Below are 15,102 nucleotides of genomic sequence, written 5' to 3'. Positions count from 1 at the left end.
TTCGCGTTTAAAACAATTATGTGATGCCTACTATGTGTAGGGGAGGTGTCAGGTGGCTGGAATGCAAAGATTAAATAAGCCCTGTCCACCGCGAGCAAGGCTCCTGACACTGGCTGTGCATTGCAGTCACCAGGGGAGCTTAACAGTTACCATCCCTGTCGTGTGTGTGTGTGTGTGTGTGTGTGTGTGTGTGTGTGTCTTGTTAAACCTTTGAAATAATCTGGAGTGGGGGGAGACCTGGGTGGCTCAGCGGTTGAGCGCCTGCCTTTGGCCCCAGGGCTGATCCTGGAGTCCCAGGATCCGGTCCCACATCGGGCTCCCTTCATGGAGCCTACTTCTCCCTCTGTCTGTGTCTCTGCCTCTCTCTCTCTCTCTCTCATGAATAAATAAATAAAATCTTAAAAAAAAAAAATCTGGACTGAGACCTGGGTATCTATTTAATTTTTCTAAAGCTATCCCAGATGACTTTACTGCGCTGTGGTAGTTGAGAACTCCTGATTGAGTGCATGAGAGAAAAATGCAGATAATTACTTAAAAGTGATAATTATCATGATAGAGATATAGGTACTGTTAATATGGAGGTTCAGCCAGAGTGGTGCAGATGGTTAAAAAAAACGTGTTTGAAAAAAAAATGTGTTTGGAATTGGAAAGGAGGATCACACCCCGGTTTAGAATTTACCACTTTGAAACTAACGTGTTTCCTGAACAGTGACACAGATTCGGATTCAAATCATGTATCAGGAGAGCCAGGCATTTGCATATATTTGTGTTTAATTTGTATTTTTTAGGAGTAGCCACATCAAGGTGGGGGATCTTGATGTTTGGAAACACTTTGGGAAGCAGAGTGGTGGAAAGGCTCCCTGAAATGTAGTGCAGGGGGAGTGTTAAAGGAAGAAGAAACTAATACAGGTGTTTCTGGACTTTTGAAGGGGTTACATCCGGATAAATCTATTGTAAGTTGAAAATATCTTGAGAGTGCATTTATTACACTTAACCTACTGAACATCATAGCTTAGCCCACCTTAAATATGCTCATAACACTTAAGTTAGCCTACAGTTGGGAAAATCGTGTAACATAAAGCCTATTTGATAACAGGGTGTTGAATATCTCATGTAATGCATGGACTACTGTACTGAAAGTGAAAGACAGGATGGTTGTATGGGTGTGGGGTGGTTGTCAGTGTTACCAGTATTTACCTTTGTGATTTCATGGCCAGCTCGGGCTCATTGCTGCCCGTCATCACGGGGGAGGATCTCATCACCGGGAAAAGATTACAGTTGGAAATACAGTTTATATCAAATGCATAATGATTTTGAAAAAAGCCAAAGTCTGAACAGTCATAAGTCAGGGACTGTCTGTCATGGGCCTGGCTTTCTGTGGGGTGTTTGACATAAATAGCCCTGTTTTAATCTTCATAATGACTCTGAATTTTGGGAGTTAGTTTCCTTATTCTATAGACAAGGAAATTTAAAATTCATGATGTTAAATAATTTGTTTGAGGTCCCAGAGGTAGCCAGTGTGAGGGGGTGGATTTGAACATAGGCGACTCACCTCACCTAAACGGCTCTAAGCTGTAGAATGGTTGGGTTTTTATGGTTAGACCAAAAAAATCTAGGTGCCGGGAGTCCCAGGGGACAGAGTGTAATTAACACAGGGGTCACTCAGCATATGTCGCCAGGACTTGCAGTTTATTTGCTGAAGGAATCGCGTGGCTCCAGTGCTGTTTTGTCTCTCTTGAGAACGTTAGTGCATCCTGATGCCGGGAAACTTTTGCAGTGGTTCAGTCAGGAAACGTGGCATGTGCTCCGCATGGCTGGAAAGCATTCTGGCTTCACGTGCTTGGTTGCTCACTGCATGGAATTCCCTTTGTGGTGAGACACCAGGCATTGGTTGTTAGGGGTGTGGGTTCTGGAGTTGAGCTTGGTCCAAGCCCAGGCTCATCACTGACCAATCATTTCACTTGGGGAAAATTATTTTACCTTTCTGCGTCTCATTTTTTTCATCTGTAAAGTGGGATGAATAAGAATTATGGATACCTCAGAGGGTTGTTTTTAATCCATATAAAGCTTCAGATAGTAAGCACTCAGTACAACGTAGTATTTGCTGGGGCTAATGGTGATAAATAAAATAGACCTTTGCATCGGGTTTGCTATTGGAGGCTCTCCAGAATGCTCCTTTGAGACGAAGGGGCCCTTGATGCTGGGACATTAAAAATACTGTAGATTTCCTTGTTCTGATCAAACCTGGGAAAATGATTGACTGCATTAAACTATTCCAACCAAGTGTGTCGAGGCCCTGGTGTGCTATTGTAGGGCAAGGAGCTTGCGCTGTGGTTGAACTAAGACTTTACCTTTGGGCTTTGTGGCCAGATTGGGTGAGGATGCTTTGATTTTTGATGTATTTGGACTAGGAACTAGATATGAACTGGGATTGGAAAGAGCTGATTAGGTTCATATTCTACCAGGGTTTTTTTTTTTTTTTTACAATTTTATTTTAAAGATTTTATTTATTTATTCATGAGAGAGAGAGGCAGAGACATAGGCAGAGGGAGAAGCAGGCTCCCTGTGGGAAGCCTGATGCAGGACTCGATTCCGGAACTGGAATCACGACCTGAGCCAAAGGCAGATGCTCTACCACTGAGCCACCCAGGTGTCCCTAAACAACTTTATTGAGGTATAGTTTATATATCATAAAATACTTATATAGTAAATGTACAACTCATTGATTTTTAAAAGATATTTTATATATTTGAGAGAGAGAGTACCAGAGCAGGGAGGGGGAGAGGGAGAGGTAGACTCTTCACTGAGCAGGAAGCCTGATGTGGGACTCGATCCCAGGACCCTAGGATCATGACCTGAACTGAAGGCAGATGCTTAACTGAGCCAGCCAGATGCCCCACAATTCACTGATTTTTTTTTAAAGATTTTATTTATTTATTGATGAGAGACAGAGAGAGAGAGAGAGAGAGAGAGAGAGAGGCAGAGACACAGGCAGAGGGAGAAGCAGGCTCCATGCAGGGAGCTCGATGTGGGACTCCATCCCAGGTCTCCAGGATCACACCCTGGGCTGAAGGCAGGTGCTAAAGCACTGAGCCACCCAGGGATCCCTGATTTTTTTTTTTAAGTAAGGTTATAGGGGTCCCTGGCTATCTCAGTGGGAAGACCGTGAAAATCTTGATCTTTGGGTTGTAAGTTTGAGTCCTGCAGGCTGGGTGTAGAGATTATTTAAAAATAAATAGATAAAATTAAAAAAAAAAAAACCACCTTCAGGTGATAGAGTTTGTACAGCCATCACCACAGTTCAGTGTTCAAACACCTCCATCACCCCCAAAAAGCTTCCCTATGTCCATTTGCATTTAAAGCCACTGATCTGGGGTGCCTGGGTGGCTCAGTGGTTGAGCATCTGATTTTGGCTCAGGGCGTGATCCCAGAGTTCAGGGATAGAGTCCCACATCCGGCTCCCTGTGAGGAGCCTGCTTCTCCCTCTACCTGTGTCTCTGTCTTCTTTCTGTGTCTCTCATGAATAAATAAATAAAATCTTAAAAAAAAAAAAAAAACCCACTGATTTATTTCCATCAGTTTGCATTTTTTGGAAATTTCATATAAATGGTATCATGCAGTATGCTGTCTTTGTGTCTGATTTCTTTCAGCACAATGGTTTCAAAGTGCCTTTTTATTGCTTAATAGGATTCCATTGTATTTTTTAAAAATATTTTATTTATTTATTCATGAGAGACACACACAGAGAGAGGCAGAGACACAGGCAGAGGGAGAAGCAGGCTCCATGCAGGGAGCCTGATGTGGCTCTTGATCCTAGGACCCTGGGATCATGCCCTGAGCCAATCTGTCCACTTGTCTCTCAAGGCCACCATCATCACTTACCTCCATGGGTAAGTGGCCAGTGAGGTCTCCACTCTGCAGCCAGAGCAGATGTGGCCAAATGTTCTTTTTTTTTTTTTTTTTTTAAATATTTTATTTATTTATGACAGATACAGAGAGAGAGAGAGGCAGAGACACAGGCAGAGGGAGAAGCAGGCTCCATGCACCGGGAGCCCGATGTGGGATTCGATCCCGGGTCTCCAGGATCACGCCCTGGGCCAAAGGCAGGCGCCAAACCGCTGCGCCACCCAGGGATCCCTGCAGCCAGAGCAGGTGTGGCCAAATGTTCTGATCATGAAAATGTTTTGCCCGAAGCCCTCTTGTGGCTTTCCATCTCTGTGAGGCCCTGTGCTGTCCTCCATGGTGGTCATGAGCCTCATCTGCCTGTTTACCTTCAGAGTTAAAATAATTAGAATTAAATTTAAAATTTAGCTCCTCAGTGGCACTAGCCACTTTTTGGTAGTTCCCGCCCACATGTGGGCAGTGCCTGCATGTTGGACTCTGAAGGTACGTGCATTTCCACCATCACAGAAGGTTCTGTTGTGGCTCCTGCCTCCTTCCACTATCATCTTCACATGCTCTATGGTAGAGTCTGGCCCCTTTCTCCTCTAGCCACACTGTGCTCGGTATCTCCTCCTGGGCTCCCCCTTGACACAGGACCTTTGGACATCCTGTTCTCTGCCTAGAATGCCCTCTCCCCTCTTCACTTACTCAAAGCTCAGTCTTCCAATAAGCCTTACTGCAGTCTCACATCCTTAGGGGAGGGAGGCCTTCTCCTGATGTTCCTGATAAGAGATCAAATCCCCCTCAGAGCCTCTGAGAACCTGCCCCTTTTCCGTCTCACACAGTTGGAATACGACATGTGCTCGTGTGATCATTCGGCTGGGAACACCCTGGGGCCCCAGTTGGTGACAACTTAATCACCATCACACAGAGTAGGTGCCCAGTAAATCCTTTTTGAAAGAAGGAAGACCTGAAGCTGATCTCCAGTTTATGATCTGGGGAGCGGATAACCTTTTCTAGATGGTCCAGGAAGAAGTCTGTTGGACGTTCTCAGATTGCTGCTTACTCATTCTTCTGATGTGACTCTGTGGCTCAGAGAGCTTCACTGGTTGATGGCATCAAGTCTTAACCACATGATTTGAGCACCGGGGGTGGGGAATTTGGGGTACCAGAAGGGAGCTGCAGGCAAAAAGAAGGCACCCTGGGTCCCTTCTGCCTTTGTCTCTTTTCCTCCACTAAGGGATAGCAGCTTAGGTGGTGTTTGGGCCTGTAAGGTGAATTAGTTCTCATCTTTAAATACAAGACTCATATTCTAGTGAAGAGTTTTTTTGGTGGGTGATTTATGTGAAAAACCTTGTGTGCTATTTTTTTTTTAAAGATTTTATTTCTGTTTTATATATTCATGAGAGACACACAGGGAGAGAGAGAGGCAGAGACACAGGCAGAGGGAGAAGCAGGCTCCATGCAGGGAGCCCAATGTGGGACTCGATCCCAGGACTCCAGGATCACGCCCTGGGCCCAAGGCAGGCGGCTTAACTGCTGAGCCACCCAGGCGTCCCCCTTGTGTGCTATTAATGTAAGAAGTCAAGCATTTAATGGAAAAGAATTTTAAAAAAGAAAAAAAAAAAAAAGAAACCTGGATTGTTCCAGGGGAGGATACAGCGTGTATGGTGTGGTGTGCAGAATAACAGCCCCCTGGACCTGCCAGTGTGTGACCTCTCATGGCAAGAGAGACTTTGCCAATGTGATTACGGTAATGATTTTGAGATGGGGAGACTGTCCTGGATTAGCCAGGTGGGCCCAGTGTCTTCATAAGCGCTCTTGAGAGGAGAGTGATTCTGAGAGAGATTGAAAGACGCTCCATTGCTGCCTTGAAGATGAAGAAGGGAGCACACAGGGGGCGTCTAGAAAGGGGAAGCATCAAGGAAACAGGCCCCAGAGGGGACCCGGCCCTGCTGACATCTTGATTGGAGGCCTGCGAGACCTGCTGTGGACTCCTGACCTTCAGGACTGTAAGATAATAAATTTATGGTTAGTGGTTACTGCAGTGAATGGTGGCCGGTGCACATGAGTGTATCCCGTAAGCCCAGGGGACACATTCCCGGCCTGGCTTCATCTCCCGGGGGCGAGGGGCAGTGGGGCAAGATGGGGGGGCACCTCCTGCTCTCAAGGCTCATGCTTACCTTTTGCTGGAGGCTGCAGAATTTTTTTCTTTTTAAAGATTTTATTTATTTTTTCATGAGAGGCACAGAGAGGGAGAGAGGCAGAGACACAGGCAGAGGGAGAAGCAGGCTCCCTGTAGGGAGCCCGATGTGGGACTCGATCCCAGGACTCCGGGATTACGCCCTGAGCTAAAGTCAGATGCTCAACCACTGAGCCACCCAGGCATCCTAAAGAGGGTGCAGAATTTAAATCAACATGTGGCGTGACCCACTCCCTGACCACGGAGGAGACCAGTGCTTACGTGGGATCTGCAATGTCTTGGCTCTAAACTGAGGTTCCCTTGCCCAGGCTGCACGGCGCCCCTTTGATGCTGGTATTTTTTACGCTCGTTTTCCTGATAAGGAAACTGAGGCTCAGAAAGGTTAAGCAGTTAATCCTGGCCAAGAACGTGTGGCACAAACTGACTAGAACTCAGGTGAGCCTGCCTCCCAGTTAGGAGAATGTGGGGTGTATCTCAGAGCAGGTGTTCGGTCAGCGCTGTTCCCCCAGTGTGCTTGTCCTCAGTTGAATTCTCTTTCCCTCCGGGAACAATGAATGTAGTTGTTGTGGGGGTTTTGTTTTGTTATGTTTTGTTTTGTTTGCCACGTGGCAGCAGGGTAGAGAATTTGGGAGTGGCAGCTCTTTACGGTCTATCACATCTTCAAAATGCTAGGAGAATAAAGATAAGAATTTTGTAGGCTACAGTCTTGAATACTCAGGAGAGACTGACACATGGGTTTGTGGGTTTGTTAGTTAAGAGTTTGGATCCCAGGGGCACCTGGGTGGCTCAGTGGGTTAAGCATCTGCTTTGGCTCAAGTCATGATCCCTGGGTCCTGGGATCAGGCCCCGCATTGGGCTCTCCGCTCAGCTGGGAGTCTGCTTCTCCCTCTCCCTCTGCTGCTCCTCCCTGCTTGGGTTCTCTCTCTTTCTTAATCTCTCCTCTTTCATAAATAAATAAATAAATGAATGAATGAATGAATGAATGAAATGAAAGAAAGAAAGAAAACAAAGGAAAGAAAGGAAAGAAGAAAGAAAGAAAGAAAGAAAGAAAGAAAAAAAGAAAGAAAGAAAGAAAGAAAGAAAGAAAGAAAGAAAGAAAGAAAGAAAGAAGGAAAGACATTGTTCTCCTAGCCTGGAGAGTGTGACTGAGCCTCATGTGGACTCTTGTTCTGAATTGCATCATGTCCTCTTCTTTCTTTTCTTTTTTTAAGATTTCATTTACTTGAGACATGAGAGAGAGAGCACAAGTGGGAGGTAGAGGCAGAGGCAGAAGCAGACACCTGACTGAGCAGGGAGCCCATCACGGGGCTTGATGCCAGGACCCTGAGATCATGACCCGAGCCAAAGGTAGACATTTAACAGACTGAGCCGCCCGGGGGGCCCCATGTCCTCTTGTTTCTGGGTGTCTGTAGAGGGTCTAGGTGAGCAGGAACTCTAGCTGGAAAATGCCCGCAGAGGACTTGATACCACTAGAAGCCATCTCAGACCTCACATGACTAAGCCTAGTGACAGGGCTGTGGCAGGCTGTGTGCTCCTATGCAGCAGTCCTCGGCACCGTGCCAGGACCCAGGTCCATCAGCAGTGTGGATTTCACTGTTTATCTGAAAGAAGAAAAAAATGCCAACGCAGGGAGTTCTTCTTATACATACCTTTATTCCACTGAAAGGTCTGAAGCTGTCCCTCTAATATGTGGAGTTATTTTTTTTTAATTTTTATTTATTTATGATAGTCACAGAGAGAGAGAGAGAGAGAGAGAGGCAGAGACATAGGTAGAGGGAGAAGCAGGCTCCATGCACCGGGAGCCCAACGTGGGATTCGATCCTGGGTCTCCAGGATCGCGCCCTGGGCCAAGGGCAGGCGCCAAACCGCTGCGCCACCCAGGGATCCCCGCTGCGCCACCCAGGGATCCCAAATGTGGAGTTAAAATGCCCTTTCTCTTCTTTCTCTTTTGACACGACGGCGGTAGTATTAGACATTGTTTTTGGTTGATTCCCGTTGTTCATGGTGGTTATGTTCCAGAAGGCCCATGCTAACCCTGAGTTAGCGAATACTGAACCATTGCTCCTAGGGGAGGTGCAGAGTTAGTTTTCTGCAAGCCTCTGCTCATGTTTTACCTTGTTTTAAAGGCATATATTTTTTTTAATTTTTATTTATTTATGATAGTCACACACAGAGAGAGAGAGAGGCAGAGACAGGCAGAGGGAGAAGCAGGCTCCATGCAGGGAGCCCGATGTGGGATTTGATCCCGGGTCTCCAGGATCGCGCCCTGGGCCAAAGGCAGGTGCCAAACCGCTGCGCCACCCAGGGATCCCTAAAGGCATATTTTGGTTTAAAGACACTGTATTTGGTTCATTAACGTTGATTCATTAACATTGAACTCATGACCAAGGGCACTGCAGCTCACAGGCTGCCTGTCCTGAGGACACTGGACAGCATGTCAGCCCTGCGCTTGGGGGCCATTTCAAATAGTGATGTCACTAACAAAAAGCTCCAAAATGCAAAAAAGCGTGGCACTAAATAGACCGTGGGAAGGACACGTATGTACAGTATGGAGCTGGGGCCGGACGGCAGTGTTGCCTTGTTCCACCTCCGCTGGGGAAGTCATGAGGTGATATAGATGTTATGTCACCCCGCACATGTCCACGAATGACCACACAGTGCTTTGAGTATTAATGTTGAGGTGATGAATGTTAGGTAGTAGATAAATTTGCAAATGCAGAAACCACCAACCATGAGGCTTGAGTGTATGTGTGTTCTTTTGACCCGGCGGAGGTGGTATTAATTTTACAGTGTATATTGGTGTGTTTGGGGCAGGATGGAGGAGGAGGATGGGCTGATCGGTGAAATCGATAGACCCCAGCCCTTCCCCTCTCCGTGGTGGAGTAGACAGTTGTGTAAACAGCTCTTTGCTCCCTTGGACCAGAGCATTCGGGACAAGCCTTGGCAGCGGCCCATTGGAAAGTGCCCTCAGTGTCGTTTGCCAGTCAGCCCAGCTGCACTCGTGCCATCCATTTCCTGTTACGGAGTCCCTGCCCAGCCCAGTCCCAGGCCAGGCCCCCCCATGGGTGGTGACACCAGGGGATGTGGAATTACAGGAATTACAGATCCAGGCAGGGATGTGGAAGGGTAGAGGTGGATATGGGAACCATGCTTCCGGGGGCTTCCTGGAGAAAGGCCAGTTATGGGAGACCCTGCATGCTAGTCTCAAGGAAAGAGTGTGGCCATTTGACCTTGACCTAAGGCACCTTGCAACGAGGTGTAAAGCAGAGGCAGAGGCACTGGCCAAGCCTTCTTTAGACTTTTGGCTGTTACTTCTCAGAATAGAACTTTCTTTTAGGGAGCACCTGGGTGGCTCAGTGGTTGTGCGTCTGCCTTCAGCTCAGGTTGTGATCCTGGGTCCTGGGATCGAGTGCCGCCTTGGGCTCCCTGCAGGGAGCCTGCTTCTCCCTCTGTCTATGTCTCCGCCTCTCTCTCTGTATCTCTCATGAACAAATAAATAAAATCTTAAAAAAAAAAAAAGGGAAAAGAAAGGATAAAGAAAACCCTTTCTTTTAGCATCAGTACCCAGATGCAAACGATGAAAGTCCTGAATTAGCTCTGGTGGTATTTTGTGGCCACTTTTGGGAATGGATGTGGAGTGCCTTCAGCTTTACTTATAACAGTCATTTGACTTTGGTTTAATTTCCAAAGAAAGAGACTACTTGTAATATTCTTATAGATGACTTCTATCTAAAGAGCTAGAACAGTGCGGAATTCTTTTTTTTTAACTATTTATTTATTTTAGAGAGAAAGACAATACAAGCAGGATGGAGGGGCAGAGGGAAAGGGAGAGAGAATCTCAAGCAGACTTTGCACGAAGCGTGAAGCCCACGTAGGGCTCCATCCCGGGACCCTGAGATCGTGACCTGAGCTGAAACCAAGAGGTGGAGGCTCATCTGACTGCACTGCCCAGGCACCCAGAACAGCTGATTTCTTAAACTAGTATTTGTTTTCTTTTATTTGTGTGAGTTGGAAAGATGGATGGAGAAACATCGCCAAAGATCACTTAGAGTGGCTCTTAGCCAGACATTGAAAGGCTAGCAATTATTTTTATGGTTCTTTCTGTTTTTGCCAAGTGATACTTGCTTTCTTTTTGTAGTAGTATTAGGGAGTTTCCTTTTAGAATACACGTATGTGAAAAACAGAATCAGTATGAACCCGAAGTTCATGAGGTTGGTTCATAGATGTGCCCCTGGTCGTGTCTGATATTTAGGAAGTGGCAGCCCATGCTAAGATGTTGCTTTTAGTCTAAAAATATTATAATATTGCTATAAGGAGGAGGAGATGGGATAATCTGATTTTGCTAATAGAGAAAAACATTTTTTTTTTTTTTTTTTTGCCAAGTTATCCATGAAAAACATGATTTTTTTTGGTAGGGGGAAAACATGATTTTCAAACAATAGTTTACCAGGTTGATTTGGGATCTGAATGTTGCTTTTAAAATCATTGTATAAACAGGCAGGCGGGGTAGGGGGGGAGGGGGCTTATGGGAGAGGCGGTTGGCAGGGGCCCCAGGGAAAGAGAGGCTCCCTGTGGGAAATGGAAGGGTGGCCGGATGCTCTTGTCACTGCAGTTAGATCTCTGTGGCATTTGCTTAATGCCAGGAGGAGGAGCCTGTTGGCTAGCCTCCCTGAGGAAGAAGTGTGGAGCATGGACAGTGCTCTCCCCGTAGATTGGGGCCTGGAAGGATCTCCCACCCTCCGCCGGGCCATCTGCTGTGACACAAGGTGAAGTCAGACCTGGCCAGGTTAGGCCTCAGGAATTCTCAGCCTGGGGCTTGACAGTCCTCCATTGTAGGGGCTGCCCTGTCCACTGTAGGATGCATGACAGCAGCCCTGGCCTCCGGCCACTGGATTCCAGCAGTACCCTCCACCCAGTCGTGACAACCAAAAATGTCTCCAGACACTGCTGAGCCGCCCCCTGTGCCAGAGGTTGGGGAGTGGGGGTGGGAGTGGGCAAAAATGCACCTGTAAGGAGCCACTGGAGTAAAGAGTAAATATTCACTATGCTCAGCCGTGTCCCTTAGTGTCCCATGAAGGTTGCCTCATACTCTATCCCTTTCTTTCTCTCCTTTTTTTAAAAACTTATTTTAATTTTTATTTAAAAAATATTTTATTTATTTATTCATGAGAGACACAGAGACACAGGCAGAGACACAGGCAGAGGGAGAAGCAGGCTCCCTGCAGGGAGATCCATGTGGGACTGGACTCCAGGACTCTGGACTCCGAGATCACACCCTGAGCCAAAGACAGACACTCAACTGCTGAGCCACACAGGTTTCCCCCCCCCACCTTTTTTTTAAAGAAAAACCTGTTAGGCAAGAAGTTCATGTTTGGGCTGTTGTTCAGCTTTCTGATTCAGTGACTACAGAAGCCTTGAGTGGTTGCAAGAGAGGCATCCAGGAAGTGTTAGGGGCTGAGTGTTTCCCTTTGCAGATTCTTTGCTGAAGCCTCAACCTCCAGTACCCCAGATTGTGACTCCTGTATTTGGAGATAGAGGTTTTAAAAAGATGTGATTAAGTTAACATGAGGCTAGAGGGCCCGCCCCTAGCTGAAACCTGAGCTGAAACCAATAAGGCCCGCCCTATTCCAGCCCGACTGGGTGTCCTTGTGAGAAGTGGAGACTAGGACACGCAGTGGGATACCAGGGGTGGGAGGAAAGAGCAGGGCTCAGGAGCAAGCCAAGGGCAGAGCCCAGAAGAAACCAAACCTGCCCACACCTTGATCTTGGACTTCAAGCCTCCAGAACTGTGAGGAAAATAAACTTCTATTTAAGCCGCCCAGCTGGTGGTGTTCTATTATGGCAACCCTAGCAAACTCATACAGGAAGTACTTTATTTATGCCCATTTTGGCAAGTGTGGTATCTGTCAATGTTATTAATAAACCTTAATTCTAAATTGATGGTGAGAGACACCTGGGCAGCTCAGTGGTTGAGTGTCTGCCTTTGGCTCAGGTCATGATCCCAGGGGTCCCGGGATTGAGTCCCTCATTGGGCTCCACGCAGGGAGCTTGCTTTTTCCTCTGCCTATGTCTCTGCTGCCCTCTGTGTATCTCTCATGAATAAATAAAATATATATATATATTTAAGATTTTATTTATTTATTCATGAGAGAGAGAGAGAGAGAGAGAGAGAGAGAGAGAGGCAGAGACACAGGCAGAAGCAGGCTCCGTGCAGGGAGCCCGATGCGGGACTCCATCCCAGGACTCCAGGATCATGATCTGGGCCGAAGGTAGGTGTTAACCGCTGAGCCACCCAGGCATCCCTAAATAAAATCTTAAAAAAAAATTTGATGATGAGCTCCTTAGCAATTTTCTCTAAATGGTCTTGTCTCAAGACCTCTCAGTGAGCATGTTGCAAAGTCATGGGAACTGGAGCTGACCCTCCCTACTAGTAACCTAAAGCAGGTACCTCTGAGAGATGGAGGGGTTGAAGGCACTGTCCCCTGCTGCTTCCTTTTGCTTAAAAAGTTCACAGTAGTCACATATCCAGGTTATGCTTTCTATGGCTTCTTGTTAGATCTAGTCATTTGGATTGTGCTAGAGGAATCTGAGGAGAATTTTAATAGTTGCTAGCCACCATTGTGAACTTATTAGGTGCCCAGCACTGTTCTAGAGTTTTAAGTAAGTCGTCCTATCTATACCTCCTGACAATCCTACATTACAGACAATGAGACCGAGGAAAAAAGGGTCTTTTTTTTTTTTTTAATTTTTATTTATTTATGATAGTCACACACAGAGAGAGAGAGAGGCAGAGACACAGGCAGAGGGAGAAGCAGGCTCCATGCACCGGGAGCCCGACGTGGGATTCGATCCCGGGTCTCCAGGATCGCGCCCTGGGCCAAAGGCAGGCGCCAAACCGCTGCGCCACCCAGGGATCCCTCTTTTTTCTTTTTATAATGGTTTTGGTTTAGAATGACAAAGACTTCATTTCATTTTTTTTGTTTTTATTCTATTTTTTTAAGATTAATTTATGTATCTGAGAGCACTTGCTCATGCGTTGGGGGAGGGGAGGAGCAGAGAGAGAATCTCAAGTGGGCTCCCCATTGAGCACAGAGCCTGACCCCTGACTTGACTTCACGACCCTGAGATCGTGACTTGAGCCCAAAGCAAGAGTCGGACACTTAACCAACCGAGCCATCGGGGAGCCCCTCATTTCAGTTTTTTTAAAAAAAACTCATTTTATTTTGAACTTAGATCATAAATTGTGTTTTGTGACCTGCCTTGATGACTTCTGCTATTTGACTCCTTTCTGTAACATACATTCCAAGCAGGTGATTTTTGTTGAGGAGGAGGGGATTGAGGGGTTGTGGGCCTTGACAAAATGGTCACATCACAGCAGCTTTCCTCTCTGACCAAGAACCTTCTTCTTATGTAGCTTACGTTACAAAGGAAGGGTAAGAACATATAAAATTACTTTCTTTTCATTGTAAAATGAGTGTGTGTGTGTGTATTATTATTATTATTATTTTATTTATTTATTTATTTACTTATGATAGTCACAGAGAGAGAGAGAGGCAGAGACACAGGCAGAGGGAGAAGCAGGCTCCATGCACCGGGAGCCCGACGTGGGATTCGATCCTGGGTCTCCAGGATCGCGCCCTGGGCCAAAGGCAGGCGCTAAACCGCTGCGCCACCCAGGGATCCCTGTGTGTGTGTATTAAAGAACAATTGAAGAACAGAAAGGACTGAGGAGTGAAACACTGGTGTTAACGTTCCCTCCAAGGACAGCTGCCCCCTTTTTTTTTAAGATTTTATTTATTTATTCATGAGAGAGAGAGAGAGAGAGAGAGAGAGAGAGAGGCAGAGACACAGGCAGAGGGAGAAGCAGGCTCCATGCAGGGAGCCCGACATGGGACTTGATCCTGGGTCCCCAGGATCAGGCCCTGGGCTGAAGGCGGCGCTAAACCACTGAGCCCCCCAGGGCTGCCCAACAGCTGCCCTTTTAAGGGCACATCTCAGAACATCTTAGATACCCTGTTTGCTCCTGGTCTTGTTTCTGGGTGTACATTGTTTTATGAATTAGAACCATGTAGCAGATGTGTTTTTATTTCCTGTTGTTGATTTAACATTTTAATTTAGGGCTGTCTCTGTATCATGAGGTATGTTGTAAATGGCATCTTTAATGGCAACATAGTATTTCTTTAAGTAGAGGTGGCTAGTTTACTTTAACCAGTGAGCAGGGAGCCCAGTTGTGGGACTGGATCCCAGGATCCTGGGATCATGACCTGAGCTGAAGGTAGACGCTCAACCAACTGAGCCCTTTAGTTTCATTTTTTATTTACTTTTATTTTATTTTATTTTATTTTAAGATTTTATTTGTTCATGAGAGACACACAGAGAGAGGCAGAGACATAGGCAGAGGGAGAAGCTGTGGAGAGCCTGATGTGGGACTTGATCCCAGGACCCCAGGATCACACCCTGAGTCGAAGGCAGATGCTCAACCACTGAGCCACCCAGGCATCCCTGCTGTCACAAATTAGAGCTTCATCTAGGGAAGGTATCTTGGCATAAGCTCTCTCCTACATTTGGAATTTTTTTTTTTTTTTTTTTTTTTTAGATTTTATTTATTTATTTGAGAAAGAGGAGGAGCAGGTAGGAGGGGCAGAGGGACAAGCAGACTTTCCGCTGAGCAGGGAGCCTGACATGGGACTTGGTCCCACAACTTAAGGATTGTGACCTGACCTGAAGACAGATGCTTAATAGACTGAGCCACCCAGGTGTCCCTGGAAAATTCTTTTTAAAGATTTATTTATTTATTTTAGAGAGAAAGAGAACAAGAGAACATGGAGTAGGGGAGGGACATAGGGAGAAGGAGACAGAGAATCTTCAGCAGATTCCCACTGAGCATGGAGACTGATGAGGGGTTCAGTCCCATGACCCCAAGATCATGACCTGAGCCGAAATAAAAAGTTGGATGCCCAACTGACTAAGCCACCCAGGTGCCCCACATTTGGAAAATTTTGATAGGCTAGAATCTT

At 46.4% G+C, this 15,102-nt stretch overlaps 1 protein-coding gene across 1 annotated transcript in view; it reads left to right on the top strand.

Moving 5' to 3' along the window:
- ATP9A (ATPase phospholipid transporting 9A (putative)) overlaps nt 1-15,102 on the top strand; it is a 132,783-nt gene that overhangs the window by 1,646 nt on the left and 116,035 nt on the right. The gene's annotated exons all lie outside the window — the stretch shown is intronic.

This window comes from Canis lupus, chromosome 24 (genome assembly GCF_003254725.2).
Source record: "Canis lupus dingo isolate Sandy chromosome 24, ASM325472v2, whole genome shotgun sequence".
NCBI classification, from domain to species: Eukaryota; Metazoa; Chordata; class Mammalia; order Carnivora; family Canidae; genus Canis; species Canis lupus.
The sequence above is the reverse complement of the archived record's forward strand: the minus strand, read 5'-3'. Positions and strand labels throughout refer to the sequence as shown.